At 34.5% G+C, this 16,878-nt stretch overlaps 1 long non-coding RNA gene across 1 annotated transcript; it reads right to left on the bottom strand.

Moving 5' to 3' along the window:
* Positions 1 to 377: 377 nt before the first annotated feature.
* LOC141481252 (uncharacterized) lies at positions 378 to 2,279 on the bottom strand. The gene is made up of 3 exons (XR_012464831.1): positions 2,099 to 2,279; positions 1,921 to 2,013; positions 378 to 1,862 (listed from the first exon to the last, which is right to left on the bottom strand). It is a non-coding gene; the product is annotated as an uncharacterized lncRNA (long non-coding RNA).
* Between the last annotated feature and the right edge of the window lie 14,599 nt (positions 2,280 to 16,878).

Below are 16,878 nucleotides of genomic sequence, written 5' to 3'. Positions count from 1 at the left end.
AGTGATGGATCGCAATAACATAATAGCGTGGCTGATCCTTCACAGACGTTTGAAGAAGAGGAGAAAAAATAGGATGCACTGGGTTCATCCGATCAATATTACAAGAGGCGAAGTTGGGACGTTTTTTTTACTTTTTGAAGATTTGAGATATGATGGGGACAAGTTTTTCAACTATTTTAGGATTAGTGTAAAAACTTTTGATGAGCTACATGTAAGAATCAAAGATTCGTTACAACGCCGCAACACATCCTTTAGAGAATGTATCCAGCCTATCTAAATGTTGGCAGTAACAATCAGGTAAGTGAAACAAAATTATAGTAACTTATTGTTTTTTATTGTTTTCAAAAATGTAAATTTTACAAATTTACATACATAATTTACATAGGAAGAATATATTTTACAATGAAAAATGAAACATATTGAACAAATTCAGGAAAGAAAATAAGATTAAAAATGTATTGAATACATTGACGAATTTTCGGAGAAGTCTGATTCTACGGGGGATGCTGACCCTACAAGTTGTTGCCCCTTACGTTCATATATTTGGGCGGCACAAGACAGTGGTTGCAGATTATGATATTGTACATTAGCTTGTGATTGCCATTGATATGACGTGTCAGGGTGAATGGCCGGATTTATATTCGCAGTTGCGATTGTACGCTTTTTGATTTCAGATATGACTTGGAGGGTTTTCAATTGAAATTCGACAATTTCATCGTCATTAAACAACTCCAGAGAGGGAATTAAACCATTGAAAAACGACGTATGTCGATTTGGTTTGTGCTTCAGGGCACTAAGTAGCTCTATTTCGACTGGGTCTGGTTTCCTTTTTTTTTGTTATTGTTCTGGGTTTTTTGAAGGTAACCACTTCTTCTACCGACTCCGTTGATCTTTCATTGGCATTCGAACCATCACCTTCATTTCGGAATGTTCGGGGGGCTCGGGAATCATCCGAGAAGCTGTCCTCAGTGAGTCGCCCTTCCGTGGTTTTTTCAAAAACTGTAATTGTTTGGCGTTTTTTCATGATTTTTGTGGTTGCCTTGTGGTTTTCTCTCACTCCTTTGGCATTTGTCCATTTTCTCTGGCATTTGCCCACCTCTTCATGACAGCTTTACCTAAAAAAAAAAAAGAAATGACACCAAGACAAAAAATAATGTTTAAAACTTTGGAAATTCTTAAAGGTTTCATTATTTAAGGAGTCTACAAGAACAATAAATCAAAACAACTAACAAAATTTTTCTTACAATAATATTACTATACCATTTTGAATCGTCAATTCAATTGTTTGTTATAATGTATAGGTATGATTTATTTGATTGGTATTGATTTGATTTTTTTTCATATATCTGGCAAGCGGTTGTACGTTCACAGATCTTCATTATAGTTACAGACTTGGCATTTTCACTATCAGCAGAATTGTCAAAGTTGTATGTCAAGCTATTTGGTCTCTACGTCACGAATGTTGTCCTGCGTTCACTTCAGAGCGCTGGGAAAAAATTGCTGGTAATTTTGAAAAAAGGGCTAATTTCCCTCACTGCATAGGAGCTGTAGATGGAAAACACATCCGCATCCTCCATCCATGCAATTCAATGTATTACAACTACAAAGGATTTTCGTCTATAGCAGAGTTATAGCATTTTCTTTTGCCATGCATTATGCCATCTTTATCAAATGCTATTTCTTTCAAGGTGTAGCTTATGTTTCACTTGGTCAACTTGAACCATATTCAACTTACAGTACTTAATCATGAACTAAAGCGAGTTATACTAATATTTTTTTATTCAAAGGATAAATTCACATCATATAGATAACTGGGTGTTCATGTTTTTCATATGTGGACCGTAATAATGCCTCATCGATCTCTGAAAAGGAAAAAAGGAATTAGTGGTTTATAGAATATTTATTATATTTCTTACCCACCTTTAAGATGTCATATAATTGTACTCTATCAGGTAGAGCACACAAAACTTTCATAAATGCTGTCTTCTACAGATTACACTACTAGTAGGATTCCTGTAAATCAAAAGAGATAATTTTACGTGATGTGTATAAGTATTTCTATTATAAAATTGTATTATATATTGTCACATTTACTCACCTGTTACTGAAGAGTATAATCACTTTAGTTATCATGCATTGATATATCTGTATATATTTTCATCGTTATATTTATGTATTTTCTAGCCTTGGATCGTCTATTTGCGCTGGTGGTGAACTTGAATATTTTCATGTCATCAGAAAATAAACAATCGGATGTCGACCTCTAACTTTCAATCAGCTGAAGGATATTTTCCCTCATGTTCCGAGAGCAGATCGGTTGATGTGTTCTGTTCTCATCATCCTTCCACACTCGGTGAGTTCGTTGTTTATTCAACACTACGAAACGTGAATCTCTAGACATGCCATCTGGCGGGTCGAAACACCTACTCTTTTCTTCTAGTAGTCCTTTTGACATTAGATAGAAGTTCTTGGCATTGCAGTTTTCGTCATTTAAAAACATCCATATATATGTGTATATATAAATTTTATTATTTCCAGTTCAAATCTTAACCTGTCCGAAAATAATGAAATTCAAGGTACTTTGTCTGACGTCACCGTTTCGACGTGAAAAACAGACTCAGAATGTGTGTCAGTCAGAATGCGCTGTAGGTTGATTTTTAAGAAGTTTTTTTCAAATGAAAAAAGAAGGTCCTCTTTTTTGGATGGCCGGCGTGACTTCAGAGTGGCGAGCCATAAGCACTGGTTTCCTTTGTGAAATCTTTCTTTTGTGATGAGGATATGCTCACACAGATTGTGATTTTGGTGTTTAGTTTGTTTCTGTTGAGAGCAAGTTTATCCTCTGAACCCGATAGGTATGTAATCTCAGTATTTAAATCTTGAAAGCTTCCCTTTGCCATTTTGCCTTTTTTTGTATCTTGAAATTCGTTGTAACTAAGCCTATTTCACAGGGTTTTTCCGTTGGGGCTTGATGATCTTTACTCACTATAATTTGGGAATAAATAATCCATTCCTGGAGTTTCCTTTTTCGAGTCTGATTTTAAGAAGTCCAGCAGGGGTACCACGAGGTCCTGTTCAACAGATTCCTGTTGTAATTGTACCGTATCAGTACTTTCAACCGTAGCAGTGTCCCAAACTCTGTAGATGTATCCCAGGACCGATGTATAGTTCTATTGAAGTGTTCAGAATGCAAGTTCCATTGTAAGGCAGATTTGATTCCACCAATATCAGCTGATGCGTTCGAATCTAGTCTTTACTTCAGCTGGAAGTAAATCCACCAGGCACCCTTTTGGCACATCCACCATACACGTTCACCATCACCAAAATACCGTCTAAGGCAGAGCTGATTCTAAAGCTCTTCAAAAGGTATAAAATCCTATTATTTTCATTCATCATCCATGTAATGGACAACCATATTCGTTCATTATTATCTTGGGTAGTGTCCCAGATTTTGTATATAACTCATTGTATCTTATCATCATTCTACGCCATAAACAAAAATTATTGTAGTAATAAATTATTGTTGTAGATATTGACTTTCATTTCATAAGGCTCTGTCATTCTCAATATTTTGTTTTCTGTGTTTCATAAAATCAAATTCTAGTGGCGCCTAACATTTTTTTGTGCTATCAAACGATACTTAGTTTAGACTTGAACCCATGCCCAATGCCGCCAGACGAAGAGCTGCCGTTCGCCGTGTGTATATATAAGTAAAATTCATTCCACAGTGTTTGTCAATCTGTGGGTCGCGACCCCTAGGGGGGTCGCGGAGCCTTACTCAGGGAGTCGCCGGAAAAAGAAAAAAAGAAAAGGGAAGGTTCTACATGGTTCAGTACAGTGAAACAAAATTATAGTGTGAAGGATGAGCTTGTTTATTAAAAAAAATCAAATCGTGGTGCTATTTTTGAAATATTTATAATCAAATCGTTTTCTAATTGAAGCCTAATTCTTTTTTTAGATTTAATTTCTACCATTGAAGAGAACGTTAGTTCACATAAGTATGAAGTGGCGAATGGCACTAATAATTCAAGAGCTTCCTTTGCCAGATCAGGATATTCTTGTTTCCTTTTCATCCAAAACACGTCAACAGTTTGTAGTCAGATCAGCCAGCTCTATTGACTTAACCAAGAAAGGGTTTAGAATCCATCTGCGCCCGTTGTCAGCTTCAGAGTGCAAGTCTGGAAAGTATGTTAGTAGTTTCTCTTGCAGATTATGTAAGCTCTGTATCACGCAGGGAATGTGAGTTCCAACTACAAGCGATTGATCTGTTGCATTATCTTTAATAGTTTTCTGAAGGCATGGAAATGACTCAAATATACTGTTTTGCAGAGAGGTTAACCATAAATGAAGTTTTACATGAAATGCTTTCACTTTATCTTTAGCTGTTAAAATATTTTCATGTCTACCTTGGAGATTCTTATTCAAATTATTGAGATGATTCAAAAATCTGCCAGAAATGATAATTTTAAGAGCCAAACAGGGTCAGAAAAGTGATTAGCATTCAGATTTGGCATTTTGTATGAACATTAGCAATTCAGCTTGAAGTTCTAGAACTCTTGTCAACACCTTTCCTTTGGATAGCCACCTGACCTCTGTGTGATAAAGAAGATTGTGATAAAGCGCACCCATATCTTCACAAAGGATTCGAAATAGTCGTGTTTGTAAGGCCTTACCCTTGATAGAATTCACAATTCTGATGACCTCTTTAAGCAAGTCATTTAAATCAGAAGTTAAAACCTTAGCAGCTAGAGCTTGTCAATGAAGAAAACAGTGTGTCCATGATACGTCTGGCATTATTGATTTTAATTTTGCAACAAGTCCGCCATTTTTTCCAGACATACTTTTAGCACCATCGCTGCAAATAGCGATACATTTTTTCCAATCAATGTCATAGTCGTAAGTACTTTTTAAAAACATATCGTACAAACACTGTCCAGAAGTGTTTGCTGGAAGCGGTTTGCGAAATAATATTTTTTCCTCGATACTGTCATCTGCTTAATATCTCACAAACATTACAAACTGAGCACAATCTGAAACATCTGTAGATTCGTCAAACTGTAAAGCAAAATGTGGGCTCTTCTTTAATTTTTCAACTACTTGGTCTCGAATGTCATTGGCCATATCTTCTATTCTGTGTGAAATTGTATTATCAGAAAGAGGTATAATTTTCAACTTATTTGCCTCCTGCTTGCTGACCATAATTTCAACCATATCTAGAGCTGCTGGCAAAATAAGATTTTCGGCAATTGTATGTTGCTTCCCTGCTTTAGCGATGCGATAGGCAACTTTATAGCTAGCCAATAATGATGATTCGTTGACACTATATTACTGGAAACAAACAAAATAAAATAAATAAATTTTTGACAAATTTAAAAAATTGCATTCCAAAATTAATACAGAAACACTAAAAACTACAAAAATTTAAATAAACTCGGCTTGAGTTCGAACGCTTAAGCGCTGACTTTAATATTACAACAACACTATGTGAAAGCTATTTTATCACCTGAATCATAGTATTTTGCTGCTGGTTAAGAGCTTTCAACTTTCGTTCAAAGAAATCCAACGGCTTATCAGCTTCTTTTTGATGCTTGGTTGTGAGATGTCGTATAAGCTTTGACGGTTTCATACTCTCATGTGACAAAACATCGCCACAAATTACACAAATTAGGTTTACTATTTAGGACTGTAAACCCGTATTTCAAGTAATTGTCATCATATTGTCTATTTTTTTCGGGTGTGATTCACCTCCACTACTGGCACTCGTACCAGATGTTGAAGGCTGCGATCTTTTAAGTAACTTATCCATTTTGAAGCGCGTGTAGGAAGTAAAAATGGAAAACAATCACGTTCATACTGATCGGTGACGCTCAGTCAACTAATTATTGCTGAGGTTTGGTAAGTCGAGAATGGTCGAGTCGAGACAAAAGAACGTAATTGCGCAGGCGGTGGCGGCTGGTGCGGAGCGCTCCACCCCCTTCACCCGCAAAAACAACAGTTTTAATCTTCCTCTTTGAAGATGATCACTTGGTGATCGAAACACGTGTCGAGGTGTTGAAAATAACGATTTGGTGTTGGGAAAAAACTCCAGTAATATACATTAAAACTTGCTAGTCACAATTTAGGAACGGTTTACGAATTCACATTTATCTAATCTGTCTTAATTTCCGCATCGGACTGTTATTCAAACAATATTTGAATAATCACGATCATTCTTCGAAGTGTTCTTCTCTCAGCAGTGATAAATAAGCATCACGAGTTGAATCAAGTGTTCTTTGAAGCCATATACGTAGTTCGTGAACACCTCTGCATAATTAAATGTCTCAGAATGTTAGACCTCATGACGGTTTATAGTAGGTACGTATTGGGTTGTTCACTCTGTAGATTAATATAATCCAGAGAAAAGTATTAAATTTTATAGCACACTTAATGACTTGCTAAAGTATCCTAGAAGAGAGTTCCTACGTTCTAATATAAACAAGCCAATCGCTTTGTTTACTTAAATTCTCAAGTGGCTGTGAATTATTGTTTATTTATATTCATTATAAACATATCTTAGATTTATTAGATGCAGAAATACTATGATTCCTTTTCAGAAAACCTAAATATTTTAAATTGAAAGAGGTATATTCTTTGGAGGGATTACTTTTTGGTGAGAATCTTTTTAGCTTTTTACTTCTTCATTTCTGAGAAACAAATGTGGAAAATATCCGAAAGAAAGAAGAAAGCAACTTAGTTCAAATTGACCTAATTACAAAGATATGTTAGTTCATATATAACATACCTGATCTTTTCAGGTAGATTAATTCATTAGAAAGTAGGCATACGCTTGAGAAAGTTATTGTATAGCGAAACACGTGACGCGGTTTTTGTAAGACACTTTATAGTGAAAATCATACAATAAACTGTATTAATGGGTTTTAATAATAGAGAACTATAAATATTTCTCCAATATCAATTCAACGAAAATACATTACCACTAAAAATCACAAAGGATCCTTTCCCTATATTTCCAGTATTTCTGATCATGAAAGGAAAATTAGGCAGAGTATAAATTTCAACATAATCTTGAGAATACTCTTTTCAGGGATCATCCGTTTTCGATAGATAGCGAATCGCATGCAATTTTCCACTGAGATTTATATTTTATATCTTTCGTAATGCGGCACAAAAAAGGTACATGGCTAAAAAAACATCGTTTTCGGTGATATTTTTAACAGAATGGAAAATAGGGTGTCTCTTTGAAAATGGTTTGCAAATTTATGAATGTGATTTTTCTTCTTCTTCTTGTAAAGTCATTAATATATTCTCACTTTTACTGCCGGTAGTTCATCTGGTAGTTCAACTCCAGGAACTTCCACCGATGATGCAGAATTAAACGCAAAGAGAGCAAAGATCAATGGCGGGCTCATGGGTGCTTTTGACTCGAAAATCGAAAACAACACGGTGGAAATTCGTTTCTCCGAACCAGTGATCGTCACGAAAACCTGCGACATGGCCAAAAGAACACCATTGGCGATGGGGAAGCCCTGTGGCTCTCCTTTAAGCTCGGTGGCGAGGATACAAGGAAAGCGCATCCTCCTATCGTACGTAGAAATAAAAGTTTTGAAAACGATATTCAGTTCGCCAGAGAGACGAGCGTCAATCCAAGCTCTCTATTTCCAAAGTATATTGAAATACACTATTCTGGTCTATTTCGACATTTTGTATATCACATTGAAGTAAATTTTAATTTTTGTTAGTATTGCACATTTTGTGTCTACAATTATTGTATCAATAAATATCAATTAGTAGTGACAAATGTCTTATTTTTCTCTCAATTTATTCATATATGGATATTACCTATAAGGTCGCTATTTGATACTTGAGGTGTGAAATCTACCTCAAACTTGTTACCTAGAATCGAAAAATTAAAAAAAAATCAGATTGATCCGTTGTCTGGTTTGCTAAAAACCAACAAGTGTACCACTTATTTATGAACCTAGCAACGTAACAATACAATTTTTTTTATCCCGATATCTGAATTTTCCACTTTATTCATCCCTGAAATAATCCGCTCCATAACAATGCCATTTCCATTGCGATAAATGTTTTCACAATACACAATTACCCCAGATGTTATAACAGCGAAACATTCACCATTATCGCTATATTAACAGTTCGTTTCACTTTACTGCAGGAGTGTTGAAACATTTGGAAGCGGAAAGTAAAACGAACAAACGAATGACCACCAAAACTTTGCCTCTAGATATAAATTCGAATGCAATTATGTCATGAAGCTGTTCATTCAAAGGCGTCCGTAACGCCTTTACAAAGGGAATGGCAAAAATTTTGTTTCAACTAGATACCTATGATAATGTGGAAATAAGTAAACATAATAATATCATGAATAACGATAACGGACCAATGCCAAATAGCATACTATATGGCTTGTTGAAATAATATTGTTGGGTTTACTGATTACTACAAAAAGACACATGTAAATATATTTAGATAGGCAATTGTGAAACTAATTTAATATAGCTGTAACATTTAAACATACATAAGGACATATTGTAAAATAATAGAAAGGCCAGTTGTAAAATTAATTTAGGGTGGTACACTTGTATGGGTGGTATAACTGATTACCTACCACTTCGGCACGTGTTTCAATCACGTGAGAGGAAGAAAACTAAATTACATACAATATTGACCTTATTCATACAGATAGATACCTCTGCTAGGTTCTTGCGTCTTAATTGTCCTAAATTAATTTCAAATGTTGCCTTATCTACTAGTCCTGAATTAATTTTACAATATTGCCTTATCTAATAGTCAGATAAATCTGATAATAATACTATTAGGTATTGGTCCACTATCGTTATCCATAATATTATTATGTTTACTTATTTTTACACTCTCACTATCAACTGCTCCTTCGAAATCAAGAAATACAGTAGCCGCAATCTCCTTGTTGTCAAAGGATTGAGAGATTTTCTCTACAAGGTTGTTTAATGCTACATCTGTCGATTTGCTAATTTTATAAGCATACTGGTGGTTATTCAGGGGGGATGCATATGATGCTACCCTCCTAATGTGTCCGTCCAGTATCCTCTCAAGTCCTTTCAACAGGAAGGATGTAAGGCTGATTGGTCGTACCGATTTAGGGTGTGGGCCTCTCCGACCCACATTAGGTATATATACCACCCTTACTGCTAACAGCAGCAGTTCCACGCCAGAGTAGCTCCATATAATTTTGTAAGAGTAGGTAAATTTATTTCCAGTCCGTTTTGAAGAAGAGCTGGAAATATACCATCTTCTCCAGGAAATTTGAAAAGCTGAAACGACTTGACAGCCCTTGCAACTGCCGGTGTTGTGATAACCTTCTTTGCGACCTCCCAATCGTTCTTTTTTAGGCATTTAGCGCTCTCGAAGATAGGAGGTCTGTTGTTACCAAGAGTTAGATTTCCAGGAAAGTGGTTTTCTATCAAAAGCTATAACGTTTCTTTACTATAGGCCGTGAATTTTCCATCGGGTCGTTTAAGCAACCCAATTTCATCAGTTGGCTCTCTAGAGAGAATCTTGTGAATTCTTGTGCTGCGAGGTAAATCAAAGATACTTTCAAAGAATTTTTTCCAAGACTCCCGTTTTGCCTTCCTAATTTCCTTGTTGTATGTCGTTAGAGTAGTTTTATAAAGCTCCCAGTTACCTGACTCTTTGGTTCGATTGAATAATCGTCGAACTTCTTTTCTTTTTTTTCCCAGGCTTTTGTTCCACCAAGAAGAGTTATGGTTATCTCATTCAAACCTCAGTGGACAGTTCTCGTGATAGGATGAGATCACTGCTTCGTGAAATTGCGTCTCTACTGTATCCATATCATTACCACTGTGAATAGTAATGAATCCGTCATCAAAGTACGATTGGAGGGAGTTTTCATATCCACTTCAATCATTATATTTTGAGTCACGATATATATAAATAAGGACAATATTGTATGTAATTTATTTAGTTTAATCTTTCCCTTGAGGATGATGACTTGGTGATTGAAACATGTGTCGAGGTGTTAAAAATAACGATTTGGTGTTGATATTAAATTCCAGTAATATTCATCACCATACCAAAGGTTCCAAACAGTGCATCTCGAGTATTTCAGTTATGCATACACTGGACCGTTACTTATTGAAAATTATCAGCATTATCTCTGGTAATAATTGTACAATTTTCACAATAACTTCTCACCCGGGTAGCTACAGTCTACTAGTCTTGCTGACGGAGCTACCATAAATGAAATGCGTACCAAATAATAATTATTGTGAAAATTGTATAATTATCTTCATGGATTGAGATTTCTTCAACAAAACCTCAGGTCCGCTGAAGACAAAAGGGGCCCACTATCAACAGTAGGAGTATATCGCATACCGTGCGAAGGTATACGTCGGAACAACCGAAAGATTCAAGGGAACAAGGTTGAAGGACCATGAGAGAAACTGCAGACTAAACCAAACGGACAGTCTGCTGTGGCAGAACACGCAGTCAGTGAAGGAAACCACAGGATTCTGTTCAAAAACACGGAACTCATTACTCCTGACCAGGGATACACGAGAAGCTGTGAACCTCAATCGAATATGAAAAATCATTCTAAGAAGTTCAAAAATAGCAAACAGCACAAGGCAGGTAGAAAAGGGACAACGAATGTTATTGACAATTTACCTGATCCAGATAGATGTATTATCACACCAGATAATCTAAATCAACATAAACACGCTTTACGTAATCAACAGGTTAAGTTAGGTATAGGTAGTAGCACACCAAACTACCTGAGTGTTCAACATAGATACGCGTTACGCAGCCGTTAATATTCAGTCATCGGTTAACTCAACTTGGAATAATAAAAAATGGAATTGTGAATACTGAGTGTTTTTGTTTTAGAATATTAAAGTTAAGGTAGAAAAATCTTTCCATTCATGTATTTGCTTGAATGAATTTGAATTATTTCATGACTATTTTCCATATTTGACAATACGACAGAGCTCACACCAACTTATTATTCAAAACTCCAAAAAATCAATTGTACACCAAATTTAATGATATATGCGACTATTGTGACATTTTTACCTGTAATATTATAGAACTTGAGTATGTAACAAATAATTTCTTGTAATTCTTTTTCCAAATCTATATTTCAATTTTTTTTTTCAAATCAATATTTCCATTATTCATTGTACCTACTTCCAACATGGAAGCTGATATTTTCGAGGAATGGTTTGAAAACACATCCCTCCCAAATTTGGATGCAAATAGTGTGATAGTTCTTGACAACGCTTCCTATCATTCGCGACAGCTCATGAAAGTACCGAATAAAAATTCGATAAAAGATGAAATACAAAGCTGTTCAATGGATAGCAATTTGAATTTTGAAGATTTCTATACCAAAAACCAACTACTTGAAGTTTTACAGACAAAAACATTTGAAAAAGTGTATGCCTTCGAGAGTATTGCTGAAAAGTATAGACACACCATACTGAGCCTTCCCCCCCTATTTTTGAAAATTGAAACAAAGCATCAGGCGTATAAATAATTTTCCAGAATTTTATAAGAAGGTAATAGAGCTAATTAACAAAGAAGTGTCTAATATTACCGAAGAAGACTGGCAGAAAAGGATTGAAAAAGTAATTTTAGTTTAAAAAACTCTATGGAGATTGGACACTTCCGTATTAATGGTGAAAATACATTTATTATTGATTGCACTGACGACAGTGATAATGAAACAAAAAAAAAAGAAAGAGGAATTATCAGAAGCTTTCGAAGAAAGTTAGTGGAGTGTTTTCAAAGCGATCGATTATTTATATATGTAAGTAGTATTCGGAAGTATTTTGATTGATGCAACTGATTTTTCTTTTTTTGAGTATTTCGAAATCAAATTCTACAAAAAGGATTTGAAACTTTATATCTTCTAATAATTATCTGCGAGCGCTTTCGACAGTTGGTAGTACTGTCATCTTCTAGGCACTCTAGGCACTCTAGGAGAGTGCCTAGAGGAGAGTTATTTAATTCTAATTGATCATTCAGTAAATTACCCAAATTCCTGAATCTATTGATTTCTAAACATTCTAGAAGATTGAGTTTCAAACTCTTCTCTTCTAAATGTAACACCTCGTATTCCTGATTGAACTCATGTCCTTCTGCTAATAGGTGGTTTGCAAATGTGGAATTGGTGTTTCTATTCATAAAACTGCTTCTATGGTCTTTAATTCTTTGGGAAAATGTTCTTTCAGTTTGGCCAATATACAGTTTTGGACAACAGCCACAAGTCAGCTTATATACTCCTGATCTATCCAATAACGAAGTTTTGTCTTTATTGTTTTTAATAAATTTACTTAGATTATAATTCGTTCTGTAAGTCACGTTTACGCCTTCTTTCTTCAAAGAACGGGCGATATTCCTGGTTGGTTCACCCAAATATGCCAATGTCCTATAACTAACGTTATCGCATCTTGAATATGGGTAGACCAAGTCGATGGCTTGCTTTTGAAGTTTTTTGGTAAGAATGGCGTTTATAATATCTACTTTGTAACCGTTATTAACCGCGATTTGTTTGATCAAATTCAGCTCTTTCTGGAACTCCCTATCAGACAGTGGAATATTCAATAATCTGTGAAGCATACTATTGAATGCAGCAACTTTATGTTGGTAAGGGTGTGTGGAGGAATTATGTATGATAATGTCTGTGTATGATGGTTTGTGAAAAATTGCAAATTGATGTTTGTTATTTTTCGTAATGGTTAAATCAAGGTAATTTACTGAATTATTTACCTCCCTCTCCGTGGTGAATTTTATTGATTTATCTAGTGAAAATCACACAATAAAGTGTTTTTAGAATACGTTATTTATTATACATATAGTTATTGTGATTCTTATACAATCTGAAATGATTATAGATAGATCTTTATTTAAATAGGATATCCTAATAATATACAAATCAACTAGAATGGTAGAAATAAAAAAAAGGTATGTGTTACATCTAGAAATGACTTAAATGTATGACAAACATAAGTTCAATAAAATATTTTTAAAGACATTACTACAAAAACAGCAACATTATACATTCGAAAAATTTCAATGCAACATGTAGAAAGATAAATTACATAATTATTTGAAATATATAACGAACATTAGATGAAAGGAATTATACAAATTACAGCTACAGGTAACAAAGACATAATACATATCATATTTGTTCATTTAAAACAAATTTCTTCAGTTCATTTTTGAACATGTTCAGAGATGGGCTATTTTTAATTGCATTAGGTAATTTGTTGAACCGATCAAAACCCTTGAAAAACAATGAGTTCATAGTATTTTTGTTTTTTGTTCTGTTAATATATAAGTTATTATTATTTCGAGTGAAGTGGTGGTGAATATCGTGATGAAAGACAATATACTGATTAAAATAAGATGGTCCTAAATTGTTCAATATTTTGTATACGTAGATCATTGTGAAGTATAGCAGTCTTTGGGAAATGGATTGCCAATTTAAAACATTGAGCATAATAGTGATAGGAGTATCTCTATGGCACTTCAAAATGATTCTCATACCACGATTCTGAAGTTTTTGGAGTTGAGACAATTTATTCTGATTGAATAGATATAGGATAGAGGAACAATAGTCGAAGTGTGGCTGAACAATTGACTTGTAAACTGTGATACTTGACTCCGTTGAAAGATTATTGGCAATTCTAGAAAAAAAGAATAATTTCTTTGAAATTTTTTATGAATATACTCAAAATGTTCATCAAACGATAGAGTGTTATCTATCTGGAATCCCAGATATTTACTTGAATTCACTATTTCAATTTTGTCATCATCAATGTTGAGATTAATAGTTTTAGAGTCTATTTGGCTGTATTTAAACTTGGTGGTGATTATCATCGCTTTAGTTTTCATCACATTCAGCTTGAGTTTATTAATTTTTAAATACTTGTTGACACTTGCTAGAGTATTATTCATTTTTTGTATAGCCATCGTAAGGTTCACATCGCTACATGCCAATAGAGTATCATCAGCAAAAAAGTTCATAAATTCACAGTCGACAAACAATGGCATGTCGTTTAAATATAGTATGAATAGAAGGGGTCCCAGAACACTACCCTGGGGAACTCCAACGTGATTATCAATTTCACAACTCTCTTATTGAATAACGAAATTTATTAGCTCCCTAACTGTTGGAAGGCAGGTTGCACTATATCGTTTACTTGAACTATACTTCTAAGTGTATTTTTTTTGACAAAATGCAATTATCTCAATACAGTTATTGATGAGAAATCCCGAAATTCTTTGTTCTATATTGATATTTTTACTTCTATTAACGAAAATACATGTTGTTGTAATACATGTGCTTATATTTTAACCTCTCGCCTAATAGCTTGCCAACCACCCATGTTCATACAGCCAGATCGAACCCGCTAGAATATTCTCCTTCTTGATCAGCTCTTCTTATGTCATCTTTCATTTTGAGATCTTGTGTACGTCTAATATTTATCTCAATTGTGATTCACGATGAAATTTTCTAATATATGCAAACATTACATAGAGTTAAAACAGTAATTGAATTTTCCATATATCTTCCTTACTGCAACTATTCCAAAGAGTTTTCAGTTTAGTTTTGAGGGTTGATGATATCAACCGATAAAATCTAGCAAGAAAGTTTCGGTCTACAGGAAAGTGTATATATAAAGTTGGATTAGGAGCACGCGGTTATGGTTATATGAATAAATTAGCAAAGTTTCTCAACTGCAACTCCGTATCCTGAATGATTCCAATGAAAGATTAATTATATACAAAAGAGATGAATATTTGGGTTATCTTTATTAGAACTCCAAAAGGCAACAAGAATTCATATCCAAAAACATATACACCCCAAAATTTCTCTCTACAAGATTGTGAAATTATAAATTAAATTTTCAGTATCTTTCTTAGGTAGATCTATGGATTCGCGTCATATCAGTAGTTCTGGATTAGGAGTTTCAAACCGTATATGGAATGATTTTCAATTAGATGCAGGCTTCGTAGCTTCATTAATTTCCGTTATTTCATCAATACTTGCGTTATTGTTTGGATACTTTTTTTGTTCTAATTGTTCTTTCCAGTTGTCACACGAACGATAACCCTCTGAAACGAAAATGAGCTGAAGGACTTCTGAAATTCGAACCGTTTTCATAATAGAAGTGGTTTCATGAGCAGGGCTCAATAACTAGTCGGTTGCGTTTCGATTTAGAAATTGGTTTCGTAAGCGAGATATGTGCGTCATGCTTTCTAGCACTGGGACTGATGGTGTGGAAATGTTATTGTTTCCCAGCCATCATTCAACGTGAATCATCCAGCTTCATGCATTTCATATTTCACTGGAAAGTACTGTTATCTGTTCTTATAGGCGTTGAAGGAATTTTGCTATTAGCTCCTTTCAAGCATTTATGAATGCGTGCTATATACTTCAAAAAGATGATAAGATCAATCGTGTTATTTGTGAAGTCTTCCTGAAAATTTTTCATGGCCATTGATTTTTGTGAAAAAAATTTTCTATTCAAATTTTGAACCACTGTCGGGTCTGTTGAATGAGCTCCTCTTTCAGAATTTTCTTCCTCTTCAGTTTCATTGAAAGGGACATATTGTCAGGAGAGAATAATTTTTGGGAAAGAAAGGTTTCGTCTTTTAACTTCTCCATCTTCATAAAAAATGTGGGAATCGTATCATTCGTGACATGAAACTGATGCTGACACTTAGTATGAATTCACCGACCGGAAATTCAATGGAATGGATAAACAGTGATGAAAAGATAATTTTCATATGTAAACGCCCCCCTTTCATCCTCAGTGGAGAAGCCGAAGTTGAAATTTTCAAAAAAATTTTCTTATCGCACATCTACAGCATAAAACGAACCTACATACAAAATTTCAGCCTACGAAAATATAGCGGTACGGAAAAACAGTGATACAAAAGGTAATTTTCATCACAATGAAGAAAGGAGAAATTAAACTTCTATGTTTTTACCACTTCGATTTGTAACTAACGTTACTGCAGTTTCGTCCTATACGGACATTTTCAAATTTCTACAATAAACTTTTTTATTGTATATTCATAAGTTCAATAAATACAATAAATAAACTTTTTTATTGTATATTTATAAGTTTATTGTATAAGTTTGAAAATTGTCCGTATAGGACGAAACTGCAGTAACGTTAGTTACAAATAAAAGTGGTAAAAAACATAGAAACTTTCATTTCTCTTTTCTTCATTATGATTTCCTATCACGTAGTAACGACAACATCCATCAATTTATTAATTTTCCTATGTAAACGCGCCGCATCTATCCCCCGTAAGGGAGTCCCAGTTGAAATATTTAAAAATCCTTCCTCATGTAGCACTACGGAAAAACAGTGATGAAAAGGTAATTTCCATATGTAAACGCGGCCCTTTCATCCCCAGTGAGGAGGCCTCAGTATAGCATTGAGGAGAAACAGTGATGAAAAGATAATTTCCATATGTAAACCCGCCTCATTCATCTCCAGTGAGGAAGCCTCAGTTGGAATATTCGAAAATCTTTCCTTACTGCACATTCACAACATAGAACGAATCTACATACAGAATTTCAGCCTCTGAAATATAGCGGTACAGAGAAACATTGATGAAATGGTAATTTCCATATGTATATAACAGCGCCTCTTTTACCCCTAGTGAGGAAGCCCCAGTTGGAATATTCAAATTTTTTCTTATTGTACATCAACAATATAAAAACAATCCACATACAGAATTTCAGCCTCTGGAAATATAGCACTACTGACAAACAGCGATGAAAACGTACCTTTCAAATATAACCTCACCCATTTCATTTCCAGTGGGTGAGCCCTA

Source organism: Leptinotarsa decemlineata, unplaced genomic scaffold (assembly GCF_025532065.1).
Source record: "Leptinotarsa decemlineata unplaced genomic scaffold, Ldec_3_MD MMD2_tig00000133_RagTag_RagTag, whole genome shotgun sequence".
NCBI lineage: Eukaryota > Metazoa > Arthropoda > Insecta > Coleoptera > Chrysomelidae > Leptinotarsa > Leptinotarsa decemlineata.
The sequence above is the reverse complement of the archived record's forward strand: the minus strand, read 5'-3'. Positions and strand labels throughout refer to the sequence as shown.